Below are 22,164 nucleotides of genomic sequence, written 5' to 3' on the forward strand. Positions count from 1 at the left end.
GGTATAACATTCCTACCCTTATAAAACAATGCATTATCCACTTTAGTGTGATCAATACCATAGTAGATATGTTACTGTTTTATAATTGAATTCTTAGTGACAAATTTTGCTGAAGAATATTGTCAAAACTGAGCCATCCATCTGGTTAAAAGTAGTTAATCCCTTAAAACACTGGAATAATAATTTGAGAATAAAGCATGTGAATAATGCACATATGGCTGCCTCATTTGAGCTCTCAGTCTCAGCATCAGCTTGGAGTGTACTTGTTTACCGATTCCAGTGTCGATTAATATGTTTGAAGCATTGTGACCATTTATAACAACAACAATTGCATTTAATGTAATAAAATGTCTCAAGGAGCTTCACAGGAGTGTTATTTACACAGGTATATTGCTGTGTTCATGTGGCATTATCAAAAAATAATGATTGACTTTTCAAACTGTGGCTGCCAAACCACAGGTCAGAACATTTCAGTCTGCCACAATAAGTGTTTGTCTTAGAGGCAATTTGAGAAATGTCATCAGTGCAGAAAATGCAAAGGAGGAAGCCTGGCTGGTGATTCAGAAAAACACAATATGGCTTTAATCCAACACATGTCAACTATGCTGTTGTTCCAGCAGAACAGGTCAACCCATGGAAAAGCCTAAACATGAAGACAAAAAATCTTAGCTGAACATAAAGGTATGGCATCTTGAGAAAAGATGCCATAAAAGTTAGTGTGCAGGTACAGCAGGCAATTAGGAAAGCAAATGGCATGTTGGCCTTTATTGCAAGGGGGTTGGAGTACAAGAGTAAGGAATTCTTACTACAGTTGTACAGGGTTTTGGTGAGACCTCACCTGGAGTACTGCATACAGTTTTGGTCTCCTTATCTAAGGAAGGATATATTTGCCTTGGAGGCAGTACAACGAAGGTTCACTAGATTAATTCCTGGGTTGAGAGGGTTGTCCTATGAGGAGAGGTTAAGTAGAATGGGCCTATTCTCTCTAGAGTTTAGAAGAATGAGAGGTAATCTCTTTGAAACATTTAAGATTCTGAGGGGGCTGGACAGGGTAGATGCTGAGAGATTGTTTCCCCTGGCTGGAGAGTCTAGAACCAAAGGGCATAGTTGCAGGATAAGAGGTCGGCCATTTAAGATTGAGATGAGGAGGAATTTCTTCACTCAGAGGGTAGCGAATCTTTGGAATTCTCTACCCCAGAGGGCTGTGGATGCTGAGTCATTGAATATATTCAAGGCTGAGATCGATAGATTTTTGGACTATTGGGGAATCAAGGGATAGGGGGATCGGGCGGGAAAGTGGAGTTGAGGTCGAAGATCAGCCATGATCTGATTGAATGGTGGAGCAGGCTCCAGGGGCCGTAGGGCCTACACCTGCTCCTATTTCTTATGTTCTTATGTTTGTGTTTCCCGCAAATGGAATAATTAGCATTTTTTGAAGGACTCAACTCCAGGTATCATTGAATGAGAAAGCAATGAACTTCATGGGGTTGGCTTTTGCTCTAGCACTGATCAATTTCACTTAACAATGATCATAAGAATTTGCACATGCAGATATGCTCATCATTGCAGATTATGTGCTGTATTTGTTTGTGGTCAAAAGTAAACGACTTGACTAATTATCATTGCCACATTGAATTAGCTTTGTTTTTTTTTAAGTTGGATGTATGTTTACTTTGAAGTACCAACTCATGTTTACAGAAGCTCTTTTTATTTTACATGAGCAAAAGAAGAAAAATGACACAATCTCTAACATATTGTCTAAGGGAATGTGGTATATTTGTGCACAATGAATACACAATTGGATTAAGAAGAGCAGTGTTATTGTGATGTATGTTTTCACATTGGCTTAGTTACATTATATTCCCCAGACCCCATTGCGGACCAGGATAGAAATCTAACATCTACTACAAATCACATAAACCTAACACAGAGTGAGTTAAAGGCGTACTGTAGATACCAACACATCCCACAACTCATCAGCATTTCTACTTTGCTGAATGGGTTGAACATCCAGCACTAGCGTTTTGTTATTTAGATTTTTTAGCCCTTAAAAATGGTTAACTGGATGCTGAATTCAAATCTAATCTGTCAATTGGTTTACACATGCAAAATGGGCATTCTATTAAGATGACGTATTCAAAATAACAAATAATTAAGTACGTTAAATAAGAATAAAGTGTTTTGTGGGTTGTTGAATTCACTCCTAAGAATGGTTTTCATAGCATCATAGTACCATAGTAGGCACAGTTCAGGAGGAGGCCATTCGACCCATTGTACCTGTGCCGGCTCTTTGAAAGAGCTATCCAATTAGTCCCATTCCCCTGCTCCTTCCCCATAGCCCAGTAAATTTTTTCCCCTCAAGTATTTATCCAATTCCATTTTGAAAGTTACTATTGAATCTGTTTCCAATGCCCTTTCAGGCAGTTCATTCCAGATCATTACAACTTGCTGTGTAAAAAAAATGCCTCTTCATGTCGCCACTGGCTCTTTTGCCGATCACCTTAAATCTGTGTCATAGAATCATAGAAAGGTTACAGTACGGAAGGAGGCCATTCGGCTCATCGAGTCCACGCTGGCTCAATGCAAAAGCAATCCAGCTAGTCCCACTCCCCTGCCCTATCCCCGTAGCCCTGCAAATTTTTTCCTTTCAAGTACTTATCCAGTTCCCTTTTGAAGGCCATGATTGAATCTGCCTCTACCATCCTCTTGAGCAGTGCATTCCAGATCCTAACCACTCGCTGTGTAAAAAAGTTTTCCCTCATGTTACCTTTGGTTCTTTTGCCAATCACCTTAAATCTATGCCCTCTGGTTCTTGACCCTTCTACCAATGGGAACAGTTTCTCTCTATCTACTCTGTCTAGACCCTTCATGATTTTGAATACCTCTATCAAATCTCCTTGCAACCGTCTCTGTTCCAAGGAGAACAATCCCAGCTTCTCCAGTCCACCCACGTAACTAAAGTCCCTCATCACTGGAATCATTCTAGTAAATCTCTTCTGCACCATCTCTAAGGCCTTCAAATCTTTCCTAAAATGCGTTGCCCAGAACTGGACACAATACTCCTTTAGTTGATATTGCCTCTCCTCGTTCATCCTACCCAAATGTACCATTTCGCAATTTTCTGCGTTAAATTTCATCTGCCACGTGTCCGCCCATGCCACCAGCCTGTCTGTATCCTCTTGAAGTCTATCACTCTCCTCCTCACTGTTTACTACCCTTATAAGTTTTGTGTCATCTGCAAATTTTGAAATTGTGCCCTGTACATCCAAGTAATATATATCAAGAAAAGCAGTGGTCCCAGCACCGAACCCGGGTAACACCACTGTGCACCTCCCTCCAGCCCGAAAAACAACCATTCATCACTACTCTCTGTTTCCTGTCCCTTAGCCAATTCTGTATCTATGTTGCTACTGCCCCCTTTATTCCATGGACTGCAATCTTGATGATAAGCCTACCATGCGGCACTTTATCAAACGCCTTTTGAAAGTCCATATAGACTATATCAACTGCATTGCCCTCATCTTTCCTCTCTGTTACTTCATCAAAAAACTCTATCAGGTTAGTTAAACACGATTTGCCTTTAACAAATCCCTGCTGGCTTTCCCTAATCAATCCACACTCGTCCAAGTGACAGCTAATTCTGTCCTGGATTATCGTTTCTAAAAGTTTCCCCACCACTGGCCTATAGTTGCTGGGTTTATCCTTACACCCTTTTTTGAACAAGGGTGTAACATTTGCAGTTCTCCAGTCCTCTGGCACCACCACCATATCTACAGATGTTTGGAAGATTATGGTCAGTACCTCAGCAATTTCCACCCTTACTTCCCTCAGCAACCTAGGATGCATCCCATCCGGACCGAGTGACTTATCTACTTTAAGATAGCCTTTCTAGTACCTTTGGTTTCTGACCCTTCTGCCACCGGAACCAGTTTCTCCTTATTTACTCTATCAAAACTGTTAATGTTTTTAACACCTCTATCAAATCTCCACTTAACCTTCAATGTTTTAAGGCGAACCCCAGCTTCTCCAGTCTTTCCACATAACTGAAGTCCCTCATCCCTGGTACCATTCTAGTAAATCTCTTCTGTACTCTCTCTAAGGCCTTGACATCCTTCCTAAAGTGTGGAGCCCAGAATTGAACACAATACTCCAGCTGAGGCCTAACCAGTGTTTTGCAAAGGGTTAGCATAACTTCCTTGCTTTTGTACTCTATGCCTCTATTAATAAAGTCCAGGATCCCATATGCTTTTTTAACAGCCTTCTCAACTTGTCTGCCACCTGCAAAGATTTGCGCATGTACTTCCCCAGGTCTCTCTCTTCCTGAACCCCCTTTAAAATTGTTCCATTTAGTTTATATTGCCTCTTCTCATTCTTCCTACCAAAATGCATCACTTCACACTTCTCTGCATTAAAATTTCATCTGTTAACTATCAAATTTTATAACATAATATATTCTATGTAATTTTATGGTACTCGTTTCAATAAAATATCCTTTTTAATTTTGAAAATAATTTTTTTAGCAATTTGGAAGTTTGTTTCATTAAGAGCTCAATATTCCATTTCTATTTTTTTAAACCTATTTGCTTAGAAATTCGATTGTGCAAGTCCGTTTTTCAGATGAAAAATAGGTTCTGCAGGGCCAAATACGGCACGTAGCCTGTGCGAGCTCAGTCTGCACCGGAAGTGCATCGCGTGCCCTATTGGTTAGGGTGCCCTATAGTCATCCAAGATGCCCGCCTGAAACAGGCATTACGTCCATTGCATATGCAAATTGGGAGCCTCACGCCTGTTTCGGGCCCCTTTGTGAAATTCATTAGATGACCACTGGAGGCTGCCACCCAAATGGTAAGTTAAAGGATTCTTACTTACCTGAATGTGGAGCCAGGAGGAGCAGGAGTTCTCCTCCGGGCTCCACATTGAAACTGTGGGCTGCTGCCGACCCATGCTTGCCCTCTTCCCTATTGCCATCCGCTCCTCCTCCTCCTCCTGGATTTACCTTAGGACCTCAGCCAGTCAATTTTACTCTCCCCCCATGAGCTGCCTCTGGGCTCATGACTGGTACCCGCAAATCACCAGCAACATACAAATGAGGTCGTGGACCAATTTGCCATGGTCCCACCACCGGCCTCTTTAGTGGCAAGCAGTTTGTGTTGCACCTGGATCATGCCCCAATTTTAGGTCATCATAACTATTTTAGTTAAAAAAAACACAAAATAGGGGTAAAAGGTTAGTGGAATAAGCAGAGAGGTGGCAGATGCAATTTAATGTGAATAAATGTGAAGTAATACATTTCGGGACAAAAAACAAAGGATGAGAATATGCATTCAATAGAACAACACTGAAGTATGTGGATAAACAGAAAATGCAAGTATAGAAGCAATGATGAGATTATAGAAAATATTGGTTAGACCAAAATTAAGAGCACTGTGTGTAGTTCTGAGAACCCATTATAGAAAGGGTATTAAAGCCATAGAGAACATTGGAACAGGAGTAGGCCATTCAGCCCCTCGTGCCTGCTCTGCCATTTGATAAGATCATGGCTGATCTAACTCCATATACCTGCCTTTGGCCCAAATCCCTTAATACCTTTGATTGCCAAAAAGCTATCTATCTCAGATTTAAATTTAGCAATTGAGCTAGTATCAATTGCAGTTTGCGGAAGAGAGTTCCAAACTTCTACCACCCTTTGTGTGTAGAAATGTTTTCTAATCTCGCTCCTGAAAGGTCTGGCTCTAATTTTTAGACTGTGCCCCCTACTCCTAGAATCCCCAACCAGCGGAAATAGTTTCTCTCTATCCACCCTATCCGTTCCCCTTAATATCTTATAAACTTTGATCAGATCACCCCTTAATCTTCTAAACTCCAGAGAATACAACCCCAATTTGTGTAATCTCTCCTCGTAACTTAACCCTTGAAGTTTGGGTATCATTCTAGTAAACCTACGCTGCACTCCCTCCAAGGCCAACATGTCCTTCCGAAGGTGCGGTGCCCAGAACTGCTCACAGTACTCCAGGTGCGGTCTAACCAGGGTTTTGTATAGCTGCAGCATAACTTCTGCCCCCTTGTACTCCAGTCCTCTAGATATGAAGGCCAGCAGTGTTCATGACACTTCAATGATCTATGTACCTGAACCCCTAAGTCCCTTTGGACATCCACTGTTTTTAACTTTTTACCATTTAGAAAGTACCCTGTTCTATCCTTTTTTGATCCAAAGTGGATGACCTCACATTTGTCTACATTGAATTCCATTTGCCACAGTTTTGTCCATTCACCTAATCCATCAATATCACTTTGTAATTTTATGTTTTCATCTACACTGCTTACAATGCCACCAATCTTTATGTCATCGGCAAACATTGTTTATGAGACTTTCTATGCCTTCATCTAAGTCGTTAATAAATATTGTGAATAATTGAGGCCCCAAGACAGATCCCTGCGGGACTCCACTAGTCACATCCTGCCAATGTGAGTACCTACCCATTATCCCACTCTCTGTCGCCTTTCGCTCAGCCAATTTCCTAACCAAGTCCGTACTTTTCCCTCGATTCCATGGGCTTCTATCTTAGCTAACAGTCTCTTATGTGGGACCTTATCAAATGCCTTCTGGAAGTCCATATAAATAACATCCATTGAGATTCCCCTGTCCAGAATGTTCAGCATAGATCAGAAACTATAGTTATCAGGAGATAGTTGAGCTACTGGACTATTTCCTTTGGAGCAGAGAAGGCTAAGAGGAGATTTAATTGCGGTTTTTAAAATTATGATGAATTTTGACAGAGTGAATTGGGCAATTGCGATGTCCTCTACTTACCTATACCTAAAGGCGTTGAAAATCAATGCGGGATGCATCCTGATTTAAACATATGGCTGGGACCTAACATATCTGGCTCCCGGCTTAAACTCCAGCCCTGCTGGCACAAACCCACCGTGGGTGTCGGAGAACTTAGTTGCTTGTTGGCAACATCCCAGGCTGTGAGACAGCCATTTATTCGAGTGTTTTATCATTTAATTCCATACAGCTTACCAGCACAGAGCACTGGTATATTTCGTCCACTTGTCCAGACTGCACCATGCTACTCATTAGGGCATTGACTTGAAGGATTATCTTTAACAAAGTCAGAAGAAGCCCAGCCCCCAGTGACAGGTCCCACCTGGGACCTCTGCTGATGACCCTGCCAAAGTTTGTGGGGTCGGTGGGAGGTCCCTTCATTACCATCCCACCGGAGAGCACCAGTGCAGGGGATGCATCTAGGGTGCTGACCTTGTCCCACAACTTGCCGGTTCCTTTATGAGGGGGCCAAATTTAATTACTTAAAAAAAAATTCCAGATCTTTCCTTCGGGCCTCCAGGCCACGATCCTGGCTTGAAATCCCAGGTGGGCCCCATATAGACCATTTGATGGCATGGTATGTCCAGTCTCACCTTGCATACCTCTGCTGTCCCTGACCTGAGTCCTCTGAGGGCCAGAAATGCAGGAGCTCCCCACCTCCTCCTATGCCAGTGGTCTTGTTTGGGTGGGTGGAGGCTCCAACAGGAATCTGGGAATCCCATACATATGGCTGGGACCTAACATATCTGGCTCCCGGCTTAATCTCCAGCCCTGCTGGCACAAACCCACCGTGGGTGTCGGAGAACTTAGTTGCTTGTTGGCAACATCCCAGGCTGTGAGACAGCCATTTATTCGAGTGTTTTATCATTTAATTCCATACAGCTTACCAGCACAGAGCACTGGTATATTTCGTCCACTTGTCCAGACTGCACCATGCTACTCATTAGGGCATTGACTTGAAGGATTATCTTTAACAAAGTCAGAAGAAGCCCAGCCCCCAGTGACAGGTCCCACCAATGAGCCAGGCTGGCTGGCCCATCATCTACAACACCCTGGAGGTCTGCAGACCATTCCATGCTCAGGTATTGGATTGCTAACTCTGCCATAGAGGATCCACTTGATTCTCCCTCCACATTATGTTGTATCTATTTTTTATTTCTTCTCGGGACGTGGGTGATGCTGGCAAGGCCACATTCATTACCATTCCTAGTTGCCCTGAGAAGGTAGTGATGGGTCTTCTCCTGCAACTGTTGCAGTCATTATGATGGTGTTCCCACAATGATGTTAGGTAGGGAATTTAGGATTCTGACCCAGTGACAATGAAGCAACAGTGATGTATGTCCAAATCAGGATAATGTGTGTATTGGCGAGGAACTTGGAGGTGATATTGTTTGCACAACATTGCTGATCCTGTTCTTGGTGGTGGAGGTTGCAGGGGAGGGAGGTGCTGTCAAAGTAATCTTGGTGAGTTGTTGCCTTGGGGGAGGAGGTGGATATTGAGGCCAGTGGTAGGGGCACCAAACAAACACACTGCTTTGTTCTGGATGGTGTCATAAAAACATGCAAACATACGAATTAAGAGCAGGAGTAGGCCATTCGGCCCCACGAGCCTGCTCTGCCATTTGCTAAGATCATGGCTGCTCTGATTGTGACCACAACCCTACTTTCCCTTCTACCTAATATAACCTTTGACTCCCTTGTTAATCAGGAATCTACCTAACTCAGCCTTAAAAATATTCAATGACCCTGCCTCCACCGCTCTCTGGGGAAAGGAGTTCCACACGACCCTCTGAGAGAAAAAAAATTCTCCTCATCTCCCTTATTTTAAACTGTGGCCCCTAGTTCTAGTCTCTCCCACAAGGGGAAACATTCTCTCAAAATCCACCCCTTCAAGTCCCCTCAGGATCTTATATGTTTCAATAAGATCACCTCTCATTCTTCTAAACTCCAGTGTATACAGGCCCAACTTGTCCAACCTTTCCTCATAAGATAACCCCCTCATCCCAGGAATCAGTCGAGTGAACCTTCTCTGAACCGCCTCTAAAGCAATTATGTCCTTTCTTAAATAAGGAGACCAAAACTGCACACAGTATTCTAGATGTGGTCTCACCAATGCCCTGTATAACTGCAGCAAAATATCTCAACTTTTATATTCCATTTCCCTTGCAATAAATGACAACATTCCATTTGCCTTCCTAATCACTTGCTGTACCTGCATACTAACTTTTCGTGATTCATGCACTAGGACACCCAGATCCCTCTGTACCTCAGAGTTCTGCAATCTCTCTCCATTTAAATAATATATTGCTTTTCTATTCCTCCTGCCAAAGTAAACAAGTTCACATTTTCCCACATTATACTCCATCTGCCAAATTTTTGCCCACTCACTTAACCTATATCCTTTTGCAGACTCTTTGGGGCCGATTTTTGGATGGCGGAGCGGGTGCATTGGGGTCGGGTGGGCTCGTAAAATGGTGGAATCCCAGAGCGGGTTCGGATCCCGGCTCCAACCCACTGACTTCTGGGTTCCCCAGTGACGCGTTCGGGTGTGCGCACACCTCCAAATGCGGGACTTCCACCGGCAATTAAAGCCGGCGGGATGCTGCTTTACATAGTTAGGTAGATAGTTGAGGTACTTGAGAGACCTCATTGAGTGGAGATTTTGGCAGGGGTGCAATTTTGAAGGATCCTCAGTGTGTTTCCCGTGCTGTGGGAAACACTCCTTGTTGAAGCAGACGTGTTTCAGTCAGCAGCCAGTGGGAGATGCAAAGGATTATTTGACAGGTGGGGAGAAAACCTCATTTATTGCAGCAGGGCACTCTGTCACTTCAGACAAAGTTTTGGCTGCAACACCTTTGTCTTTCCACTCCAAATTCTTAATTTATACCCGAAACTCTGCTGTGCAAACACATTTATCTACTTTGTGGACCCCTTCAAACTCACACCGTCAGGATGGGGGGGCGCCATGGCTGCATTCACCACTTCATCCGAGGACGAGCAGCATCACTAGCCTCGCCAGGCACACCATCCACCTCCACCATGTGTAACTCCACAACACAGTGCTGCGCCACACCTCCTGCACAAGAGCACAGAGGGCAACAACAGAGAGCGATGTTGCCGGAGGCACTACCCTTGCCACAGGGTCTACAGAACGAGGCTCAGCTTCCTGGACTCTCTGAGGAGCAGTGTATACAGAGGCTCAGACTCAGTCACCAGGTAGTCGCAGACATCTGCAGCCTCCTTCATGCCAAGCTGCTCCCGGCTGGCCCGAACAGCATCTTCTTACCTGTCGCTGTCAAAGTCACCACTGACCTCAACTTCTTCGCCTCTGGATCATTCCAAGGTGCCACTGGGGACATCGCCGGGGTCTCTCAGTCGTCTGCACACAAGTGCATAAGACAGGTCACAGACGGCTTGTTTCACAGGGCCTCGCACTATTTTAACTTCCCCATGGATGACCTCAGCCAGATAGAGAGCGCAGTGGGATACCACTCTGTGGCTGGCTTCCCATGGGTGCAGGGTGTAATCGATTGCACCCATATAGCAATACGAGCACTTCCACATGAGCCAGGACTGTTCATCAACAGGAAGGGCTATCACTCCATCAACACTCAGCTCATCTGTGACCACCGCAAGAGATTCCTTCATGTGTGCGCCAGATACCCTGGCAGCTGCCATGATTCCTTCATACTGAGGGAGTCCAACATACCGTCCCTTTTCCACGCACCGAACAGCCGCAAGGGCTGGCTCCTCGGGACAAGGGATACCTCTGCACATGTGGCTCATGACGCCTCTGAGGAACCCCACCACCGAGCAACAGTGTCGATCTAACGACAGCCACATCGCCACCAGGTCTACAATTGAGCATGTTATAGGGCTGCACAAGATGCGCTTCAGCTGCTTTGATCATTCTGGGGGAGCGCTTCAATACGCACCAGACAGAGTGAGACGCATGAGAGTCGTGTGTTGTGCCCTTCACAACATGGCACAACAGAGAGGGGTGCCGCTGGAGGAAGCCCCATCCACATCTGCCACCCACATTGAGGAGGAGGAGGACGAGGACGAGGAGGAGGAGCAACCCATGGGCAGTACAGCGGCTCACCTGGCTGCTCATGAGGCCAGGGAGTCACTGATATGTGAACGGTTCTCCTAACACCAGACAGTGTGAAGACTCCAGTCCTCACCACCTGGACAGAGCAGCGGCAACACCAGCCACTCCACCCCCTGCACAAAACAGTCCTGCAACTACACATACACCCACTATAGAGTTACCCACTGGGTGGCATCAAGTGTGAGCATTCATGGTGAACCTCATGAAAGGGCCTTATTACACAAGCCAGTCAAGAATGGCCAAGTGGTGGTGTCCGTAGTGGTGACAATAATAATATTTAATGTGCATTTAACAAAAAGCAAATATAAATAAAAAACATGACCAACGTCAAACACCCTTGTGCATTCCCTTTTTGCTCACAAAACCTTTGCCTTTCGCTTCCTACTACACCTACGTGGTGCTTCCCCTGTGGCTGCAGCAGAGGTAGTGGCAGGTTGCTCTTGTTCATGACCTGACCGATTAGATGCTTTTGGCCCACGCCCCCTGGGTTTCGGTGATCGTGAGGGCCCCTCCAAAGACTGCTCCACTTGCACCTTTGAGGGGCAGACTCGGCCACCTGGAGACGAGGCAGCATTGTGGGTACTAGTTGATAGGGGAGCAACAGGTGAGACGTGGGGGCGCTTTGAGTGGCGTCCACTTTCGCCATCTTCCCTCCCCTGAGCCAGGCCCACACCACTCCTACCACTCTGCAGGACGACAGTTTGGAGGACACGTGTGAAGCCTTGTAAGGCCAATGCCAGAGTATCTGCCAGCCTGTTTAAGGCGGCAGAATGTTGTTCACCCTGAGTCTGAAGGGCCGCTGTCAGGGCCTGAATGGACTCATTGGTGAGCCGTGCTTGAAGCTCCATGGAGGCTAGCCTTCCCTCCATCGCAGACATTCCCGTACTTACCTGCGACACTATCTCAGAGGTGCCCTCACGTTCCTGTGACAGTATCTCAGAGATTCCCTCCCGTACCTGTGCCACCATTCCACTCATGCAGGAGTTGGACTCCTCCATCCTCTGTGCGATTGTGGAGAGTGCGCGTGGCACCTGTTCCAGCACCTCGCAAAATCTAGTCGTCCTCACAAACGCGGAGCAGGAGGCGCTGGAACTGAGCCGCACCCTTGAGTGACTGTCCGTCGGGGATACCGAGACTGGCACCCAACAAACGGCTGGTGACAGAACCTTAACATTCAGCACACACAACAGCAATTGATGTTAACATGCCTTGCCACCTTCAGCACCTCAACATCTGTCATCGTGCTTAATATTGCCTTCTGTTCTCTTGCAGGGACTTCAGCGACCGCCATGACGGTGGAGGGCGATTCCTCAGAGGACCTGCTGGCCTCTGAGGGGGCACCGTCACATCTGAGCGAGCCATCCACCGGCGCAGATACTCACACCTCGGTGGGTCCCCGTCCTCAGTTAGTTGGTGAGCCGTGCTTGAAGCTCCATGTAGGCTAGCCTTCCCTCCATCGCAGACATTCCCGCACTCACCTCACCTGCAACACTATCTCAGAGATGCCCTCACGTCCTGTGACAGTATCTCAGAGATGTTCTCCCTTACCTGTGCCACCATTCCACTCATGCAGGAGTTGGACTCCTCCATCCTCTGCGCGATTGTGGAGAGTGCGCGTGTCATCTGTTCCAGCACCTCGCAAATGTGCTGCTGCCCCTCGATCATTCTCCTTTTCATGAATGGCCCCCAGGGTTCAGCATCTGTGTCCAGCTGAGCAGAGCCTGGAGAAAAATGCTCCCACCGACACAGACTCTCCACAGCTGCCCCTGCCACCAGTGTCGACTCGTGCTCACATGCGTGTGGTGACTCATCATGTGCGACCCCAACTAACTGAGGACTAGGACCCACCGAGGTGTGAGTATCTGCGCTGGTGGATGGCTCGCTCAGATGTGACGGTGCCCCCTCAGAAGCCGGCAGGTCCTCTGAGGAATCGCCCTCCACCGTCACGGCAGTCGCTGAAGGCCCTGTAAGAGAACAGAAGGCAGTATGACAGCATGATGACAGATGTTGAGGTGCTGAAGATGGCAAGGCATGTTAACATCAATTCATATTGTGAGTGCTGAATGTTAAGGTTCTGTCACCCGCCGTTTGTCGGGTGCCAGTCTCAGCGCTCAGGCACTCAAGGGTGCGGCTCAGTTCCAGCGCCTCTTGCTCCACGTCTGTGAGGACGACTAGATTTTGCAGCCCCCCCTCTGGTCCTCGCCCTCTCCCGTGCATTCTGGGCTCTCTTCTCCTATAAGGGGAGAAAGTAGAGAGGCGTGAGTGAGTGATGGTGACATGGCCAACCGCTGAATGCATTGGTTTGGGTGAAGCTGACCATGAAAGAGATGCATCAGAGGGTGAGTATGAGACAGAGCCATGACATTGAATCAGGATAGGGTTGAGTGGTAGTGGTGGGATGAGTACTGGGGAGGTGAGGAAGTGCAGGTAAGTTGAGGATGAACTTTGAGCGGGTGTGAGGAGTGATGTGATAGAGTAGTGTTGGTGGTGCAGAATGAGTTGTGGGGTGGGGACGGTGATGTGGAAGAGGGAATGTAGGAGAATGAGTAAGTGTACTCACTTTGGCTGACCTAGTTAGGTCATTGAAGCGCTTCCTGCACTGTATCCAGGTACGGGAGACGTTGCTGCTGCTGGTGACCTCCTCTGCCACCTCGAGCCAGGCCTTCTTGGTGGCAGAGGCAGGCCGCTTCCTCCCGTCCGCCGGATAGAATATATCTCTCCTCCTCCTCACCCCATGCAGTAGCACCTGGAGTGAGGCATCACTGAATCTAGGAGCAGTCTTTCCCCTGGGCTGCTCCATTCTGTAATTTTGGTGCTCCAGGAGCAGCATTGGAGGACTGCCCCTTTAAATAGGGCTCCTCCAGCTGACTTTAAATGGCTCCAATTTACCATCTAATGCTTGGGGAACAGACAGATTTTACTGGGTGGGTTACCCACGAGCCCAGTCGCTCTCCCCCACTGCCATCCCGCCTCCCTGGTAATATCAGGGTCTTTATGTCCTCTTCACAATTTACTTTCCTACCTACCTTTGTGTCATCAGTATATTTAGCAACCATACATTAGGTCCCTTCATCCAAGTCATTGATATAGATTGTAAATAGTTGAGGCCCCAGCACTGATCCCTGTGGCACTCCAAGAAGTGTCAAGCTTCTTGAGTGTTGTTGCAGCTACACCCATCAAAGTGAGTAGACTGTGATGAGGTCTGGAGCCAAGTCGTTCCGGCAGAACTTGAACTGAGTATCAGTGAGGTCAATGGTGAATAGTTGTCACTTGATAGCACTATTGATGTCCCCTTCTATCACTTTATTGGTGATTGGGAAGAGGCTGATAGGGCAGTAATTGGCCGGATTCAATTTTCCCTGTTTTTTCAGACTCGGACGTACCTGGGCAATTTTCTACTTTGTTGGTTAGATGTAAGTGTCATAGTTGTACCGGAACGGCTTGGCCAAGGGAATGGTTAGCTTTGATGCGCAATTCTTCACTACTGCCGGGATGTTGTCAGGGCCCATAGCCTCTGCTGTGCCCTGTGCATTCAGCCACTTCTTAATGTCAGGGGGAGTGAACCAAATTGGCTGGACAGTGGTATATAGGTGTTGGAGACCGCGGGAGGAGGCTGAGTAGGACCATCCAATCAGCACTTTTGGCTGAAAATACTTGCAAACAGTACTAATGCTATTTATTTAACACAATTTCAAACTGAAGTGCTAGTTACAGTGAAGAGAAGGCTTTGCATTTTGTCTGTAAATGAAATTTGCATGTTTTATCTTCATTGTAGATCAGCTTCCGAATATTGCTCCTATAACTTTGTATAATCTAGATGTGAAAGATTATTCATATTAATAGGGATACAACTGATCATGCATTCAATTCTTAATTAAATGACAATTGGTCCCATTCAATTTTATATATACTATATTCATATTAATAGGAGTATGGCTGATCATGCATTCAAATCTTAATTAAATCATGATTGCTTTTCTTTTATGTACTGTCACATTTTTACTGGCTTTAACTGCTATATGTTGACATAAATTAAACATATTTTAACTGTTATGAACAAAATGATACTAAAAAGACTTAATTAAATGAAAAATGAGAGTATAAACATCACTCAGCTACCCCTTCTCTGTTGGGTTATTCCCCGAAGCCATTCCTTCCTTAGTACAACAAAGGATATCAAATAACCGAGAAAAAAAGACCTGGCAGGGATTCAGGGAACATTTCCATTCTACAGGTACAGTAACTTGAAGCAATAATTTAAGATACAGACATTAAACCCCTATAGCCTTTTCAAGAAGAAGAATGGAAGAAGACGTGAGGTATTTTTTTCAAGAAGTGCTTCATAAATAAGATATTTTGTAAAACAAAAAGCATTTTGATAAGTGTTGATGGTGTATATTATCACTTCAATGTGAATGCTGTGGCTTAATAAGAGAAGTATAAGTGAGGCAGTGGTTTCACCATGACAGACTAAAGAAGACATTCATGTTGTCAGTGCCTGGTGGACTGTTTTGTAACCGCAGGGCAAGACTCCATGCTGGTTTCTCGCAAGGAAAATGTTCTGGGTTGCCTTGCAATAACAGATTCTCCCAGCTTAATTCCAATGGTGCTGCACCATGCTGGTAGGGTCTTAATGTATTAGTAATGCTATCCCAGGATATCCCTGTGCACTCACAGTTAACCATAATGCAACTCTTCCTCTTTGGTCTGGGAAGTGAAAACTATTGATTTACACTAAATAAAAACAAGTTAATTCTCTATTTGGGCATTGTGCTTGGAGGCAAATTCACAAGATGAGAAAAGAAACCTGGGAAAATCCAACAAAGCAGCCTATAATATTAATCAGGAGTGCAATATATATTCACGAAGAAAATTTAATGCAGAAAGTCAGTTACTAAATAAGTGTTGGCAACATATGGTATGAATTTATTGAATGTACTGAGGCCCTGATATCATGGAAGTAATAAAGTACGGCCTTTGCTGTATATGATTGTAATTAGGGTGCACAGTGGAACTGGTATTTTTCTTTTCGACTAAATGTTAGAAACCAAAGGAGTAAGAATCTTAAAGCTGGTGCTGTAAGGAGTGACTATTAATAATGTACTAAATAATTATAAAATGATAAATTGATAATTTTATATACTGGTGTTTTTAGGTAAAGGTGATTTTACCAAACAATGGAAAATTTGCAGATAATTTATTACAGCCATCCCTTGAATAATAAAACCATGAAAGAAAAAGAAGGATTGTAGGCTCTAAGCAGTTTTGTATTCTGTAAAATCTTATGTACGAGCTGCACTTTCATCGATGGTTTTATGACTTGCATTGCTACCACCAGTCTGTTACAGGCCATCACCTTACAGATGAAACAAACCAGTCACTTCCGGTTGACTAGCATTTGTGTTGTTTGGGAGGACTCCCAAGATCTTTCATAGGCATTTGCAAAGGCACACAGTGGGGAAAAAAAAAAATTGGATAGGGCCTATTATTGGGCGCGAGTAGTGCGATCCGCTATTGCTCCACGCCCAATGGGCCTTGCGCAGGCAGGACGAGGCTTTCATGAGGCCTGAGGACTTACCTTCAAGCAGTGTTCCGAATCAATGTTGACAGGAGGATTCAATGCAATTAGCACTTTCCACCAGCAGGGGGATCCCCAATCTCTTAAAGGCAGGCTGTCTCTTAAAAATCTCTGAAAGGTAGCTGGTACCTGTTATTTGCTGAAAATAACAGTCTGCTGTCTGCACGGAGCCTGAACGGAGATCAGACATCGCACATGCAAAACACAGATGCAGCTCCCATCCCTATGTTTACAAACTGATGAGTTATGTTAAAACATTCAATAAAGGTTGCACACTACTAAATCCCACATCCTCCAATCTGCATGCCAGACCTCACCAATCTGCCGATCTGAGTTTGTACCAGGCCTGCGAGGGTGCATGCAGCAAGGTTCTCTGCTGATGCACTAGAGGCTTTGGTGCAAGAGGTGGACAGAAGGAGGGACATCCTATATCCACGGGGGAAAGGGCAAGAGGCCCTCCAGACATATACCCAAAAGGCAGCAGGAGGCAACGGGGGACAAAGTCACTGCCAGGCGCACAGCATCATGAACATGGATGCAGCGCGGGAAGAAGTTCAATGCTTTGATACGAGTGGTCAAGGTGAGTGAGGTCAACTGTCAAGTGACGTCTCCTACCAACTGCACCACGCACTACACCCCCCATCACCCACATACCAACAAACTCTTTCCATCAGTACTCAACTCTTCCAATCAGATGTTTCCTCTCACCCTTACACATTACCACTGTTGCAAGCCGCACACCCACAACTCACAGGCCACACATACGGGCAGCTATTCAACCATGACAGACACATGACCCAGAAACACAGCCTGCTTTCTTGCAGGAGAAAGTGGTGCATATCAGGAGGCAGCAAGTGGCAGTGACATTTAGCCCCTTGAGCCTGTTCCACCATTCAATGAAATCATGGCGGACCTGTGATCCAACTCCATATACCCGCCTTAGCCCCATATCCCTTAATACCCTTGGTTCATAGAAATCTATGAATCTCAGATTTAAAATTCACAATTGAACTGCCGTTTGCAGAAGAACGTTCCAAACTTCTCCCACTCGTTGCAAGAATAAGCATTTCCTAACTTCACTCCTGCACGTCCTGGCTCTAAATGTTAGGCTATGTCCCCTAGTCCGGGTATTCAAGTCCAGGAGACTTCCACAAACAGTTACAAATGTCTCAGCAGCCAGAAGCAATAATCCAGCAAATAACCTGTAAATCCTGCATGGTCCCTTTAAATAGCGCTTGTGGGGATCCTCCAGACACTCGAAGACACCTTCAGATGGTCGTGGTTAAGACTGTGCTTTGAGTTGAGCGTTAAGTCCCAAAATGGTGTCCATCACTTTAAATCGGCATTGCACATTATATCCATTTATTCCTTGCTTCACATGCTTTCGGCATTTGGTATCTGCGCATGCGCGAACTCCAATAACAAAATGGCACCCGGCGCACGTCACACTGAAAAAGTGCATGCGCAGCCAAGGCACCATCTTGGATGCTGGCGAGGCCGCGCAGCGTCGAAACAACAGGGGCTACTTGCCCAAATTAGCACCCACAGACACTGAAATCAAAAGAAAGATAATGAAGGTTGAGAAAAATAATAAGGGGAGCATCAGACTGAGTAAAATTAAAGGGGAGCACGACACTGAGTACAATTAAGAGGGGACCTCCACAATGAGCACAATAAAAAGGGGACAACGACACTGAGTCAAATTAAATGGGGAGCACGACACTGAGTAAAATTAAAGGCGGATCACAACACTGAATAAATTTAAAAGGGGAGCACGACACTGAGTAAAATTAAAAGGGGAGCACGACATTGAGTTAAATTAAAAGGGGAGCACGACACTGAGTAAAATTAAATGGGTAGCACGACACTGAGTAAAATTAAAAGGGGAGCACGACACTGAGAAAAATTAATAGGGTAGCACGATACTGAGTAAAATTAAAAGGGGTGCACGACACAGAGTAAAATTAAAAGGGGGGGCACGACACTGAGTAAAATTAAAGCGGGAGCACGACACAGAGTAAAATTAAAAGGGGGGATCTACACGGAGTAAAATTAAAAGGGGAACACGACACAGATTAAAATTAAAAGGGGGGGCACGAAACTGCGTAAAATTAAAAGGGGGAGCACGAAACTGAGTAAAATTAAAAGGGGAGCACGATACTGAGTAAAATTAAAAGGGGAGCACGACACTGAGTAAAATTAAAAGGGGAGCACGACACTGAGTAAAATTAAAAGGGGAGCACGATACTGAGTAAAATTAAAAGGGGAGCACGACAGTGAGTAAAATTAAAAGGGGAGCACGACACTGAGTAAAATTAAAAGGGGAGCACGACACTGAGTAAAATTAAAGGCGGAGTACGACACTGAATAAAATTAAAAGGGGAGCACGACAGTGAGTAAAATTAAAGGCGGATCACAACACTGAATAAATTTAAAAGGGGAGCACGACACTGAGTAAAATTAAAAGGGGAGCACGACAGTGAGTAAAATTAAAGGCGGATCACAACACTGAATAAATTTAGAAGGGGAGCACGACACTGAGTAAAATTAAAAGGGGAGCACGACATTGAGTAAAATTAAAAAGGTAGCACGACACTGAGTAAAAGTAAAAGGGCAGCAAGACACTGAGTGAAATTAAAAGGGGAGCACGACACTGAGTAAAATTAAATGGGTAGCACGACACTGAGTAAAATTAAAAGGGGAGCACGACACTGAGTAAAATTAAATGGGTAGCACGACACTGAGAAAAATTAATAGGGTAGCACGATACTGAGTAAAATTAAAAGGGGTGCACGACACAGAATAAAATTAAAAGGGGGGGCACGACACTGAGAAAAATTAAAAGGGGGAACACGACACTGAGTAAAATGAAAAGGGGGAACACGACACTGAGTAAAATTAAAAGGGGGGCACGACACAGAATAAAATTAAAAGAGGGGGCATGACACTGAGAAAAATTAATAGGGGAGCACGATACTGAGTAAAATTAAAGGGGGAGCACGACACTGAGTAAAATTAAACGGGGAGCACGACACTGAGTAAAATTAAAGGGGAGCACGACACTTTGTAAAATTAAACGGGGAGCACGACACTGTGTAAAATTAAAAGGGGAGCATGACACTGAGTAAAATTAAAAGGGGAGCACGACACTGAGAAAAATTAGTAGGGGAACACGATACTGAGTAAAATTAAATGGGGAGCACGACACTGAGTAAAATTAAAAGGGTAGCACGAGAGTGAGTAAAATTAAAGGGGGAGCACAACACTGAATAAAATGAAAAGGGGAGCACGACAGTGAGTAAAATTAAAGGGGGAGCACAACACTGAATAAAATGAAAAGGGGAGCACGACAGTGAGTAAAATTAAAAGGGGAGCACGACAGTGAGTAAAATTAAAAGGGGAGCACAACACTGAATAAAATGAAAAGGGGAGCACGACACTGAGTAAAATTAGTAGGGGAGCACGACACTGAGTAAAATTAAAAGGGGGGCACGACACAGAATAAAATTAAAAGGGGGGGCATGACACTGAGAAAAATTAATAGGGGAGCACGAAACTGAATAAAATTAAAGTGGGAGAACGACACTGAGTAAAATTAAAGGGGGAGCACGACACTGAGTAAAATTAAAAAGGTAGCACGACACTGAGTAAAATTAAAAGGGGAGCACGACACTGAGTAAAATTAAATGGGGAGCACAACACTGAGTAAAATTAAATGGGGAGCACAACACTGAGTAAAATTAAAAGGGGAGCACGACACTGAGTAAAATTAAAAGGGGAGCACGACACTGAGTAAAATTAAATGGGGAGCACAACACTGAGTAAAATTAAAAGGGGAGCACGACACTGAGTAAAATTAAAAGGGTAGCACGACAGTGAGTAAAATTAAAGGGGGAGCACGACACTGAGTAAAATTAAATGGGGAGCACAACACTGAATAAAATGAAAAGGGGAGCACGACACTGAGTAACATTAAAAGGGGAGCACGACACTAAAAAAATTAATAGGGGAGCACGATACTGAATAAAATTAAAAGGGGGAACGACACAGAATAAAATTAAAAGGGGGGGCACGACACTGAGAAAAATTAAAGGGGGAACACGATACTGAGTAAAATTAAATGAGGAGTGCGACACTGAGTAAAATTAAATGAGGAGCACGACACTGAGTAAAATTAAAGGGGCAGCACGACACTGAGTAAAATTAAAAGGGGAGCAGGACACTGAGTAAAATTAAAAGAGGAGCACGACAGTGAGTAAAATTAAAGGGGGAGAATGACATTGATTAAAATTAAATGTGGAGCACGACACTGAGTAAAATTGAAAGGGGAGCACGACTCAGAGTAAAATTAAAAGGGGAGCACGAAACTGAGTAAAATTAAAAGGGGAGCACGACAATGAGTAAAATTAAAAGGGGATCACGACACTGAGTAAAATTAAAAGGGGAGTCCGACACTGAGGAAAATTAAAAAGGCAGCACGACACTGAGGAAAATTAAAAGGGGAGCAGGACACTGAGTAAAATTACAGGGGGAGCACGACACCGAGCAAAATTAAATGTGGTGCACGACATGGAGCAAAATTGAAAGTGGAGCAGGACACTGCGTAAATTTAAAGCGGGAGCACGAAACTGAGTAAAATTAAATGGGGGGAACGACACTGAGAAAAATTTAAAAAGGGAGCATGACACTTAGAAAAATGAAAAAGGGCGCACGACAGACTAAAATTAAAGGGGAGCATGACACAGAAGTAAAATTAAAGGGGCAGCACCATACTGAGTAAAATTAAATGAGGAGTACGACACAGAGTAAAATTAAAAGGGGAGCACGACACTGAGTAAAATTAAATGAGGAGCATGACACAGAGTAAAATTAAAAGGGGAGCACGACACTGAGTAAAATTAAAAGGTAGCACCATACTGAGTAAAATTAAAAGGGGAGCACCATACTGAGCAAAATTAAATGCGGAGCACGACACTGAGTAAAATTAAATGGGGAGCATGACACTGAGTAAAATTGAAAGGGGAGCACGACACTGAGTAAAATTAAATGAGGAGCACGACAGTGAGTAAAATTAAATGGGGAGCACGACACTGACTAAATTTAGAGGGGAGCACGACAATGAGTAAAATTAAAAGGGGAGCATGACACAGAGTAAAAATAAAGGGGCAGCACCATACTGAGTAAAATTAAATGAGGAGTACGACACTGAGTAAAATTAAATGGGGAGCACGACACTGAGTAAAATTAAATGAGGAGCACGACACTGAGTAAAATTAAAGGGGCAGCACGACACTGAGTAAAATTAAAAGGGGAGCAGGACACTGAGTAAAATTAAAAGAGGAGCACGACAGTGAGTAAAATTAAAGGGGGAGAATGACATTGATTAAAATTAAATGTGGAGCACGACACTGAGTAAAATTGAAAGGGGAGCACGACTCAGAGTAAAATTAAAAGGGGAGCACGAAACTGAGTAAAATTAAAAGGGGAGCACGACAATGAGTAAAATTAAAAGGGGATCACGACACTGAGTAAAATTAAAAGGGGAGTCCGACACTGAGGAAAATTAAAAAGGCAGCACGACACTGAGTAAAATTAAAAGGGGAGCAGGACACTGAGTAAAATTAAAGGGGGAGCACGACACCGAGC

The sequence above is a fragment of the Heptranchias perlo genome, chromosome 1 (assembly GCF_035084215.1).
Source record: "Heptranchias perlo isolate sHepPer1 chromosome 1, sHepPer1.hap1, whole genome shotgun sequence".
Lineage (NCBI taxonomy): Eukaryota > Metazoa > Chordata > Chondrichthyes > Hexanchiformes > Hexanchidae > Heptranchias > Heptranchias perlo.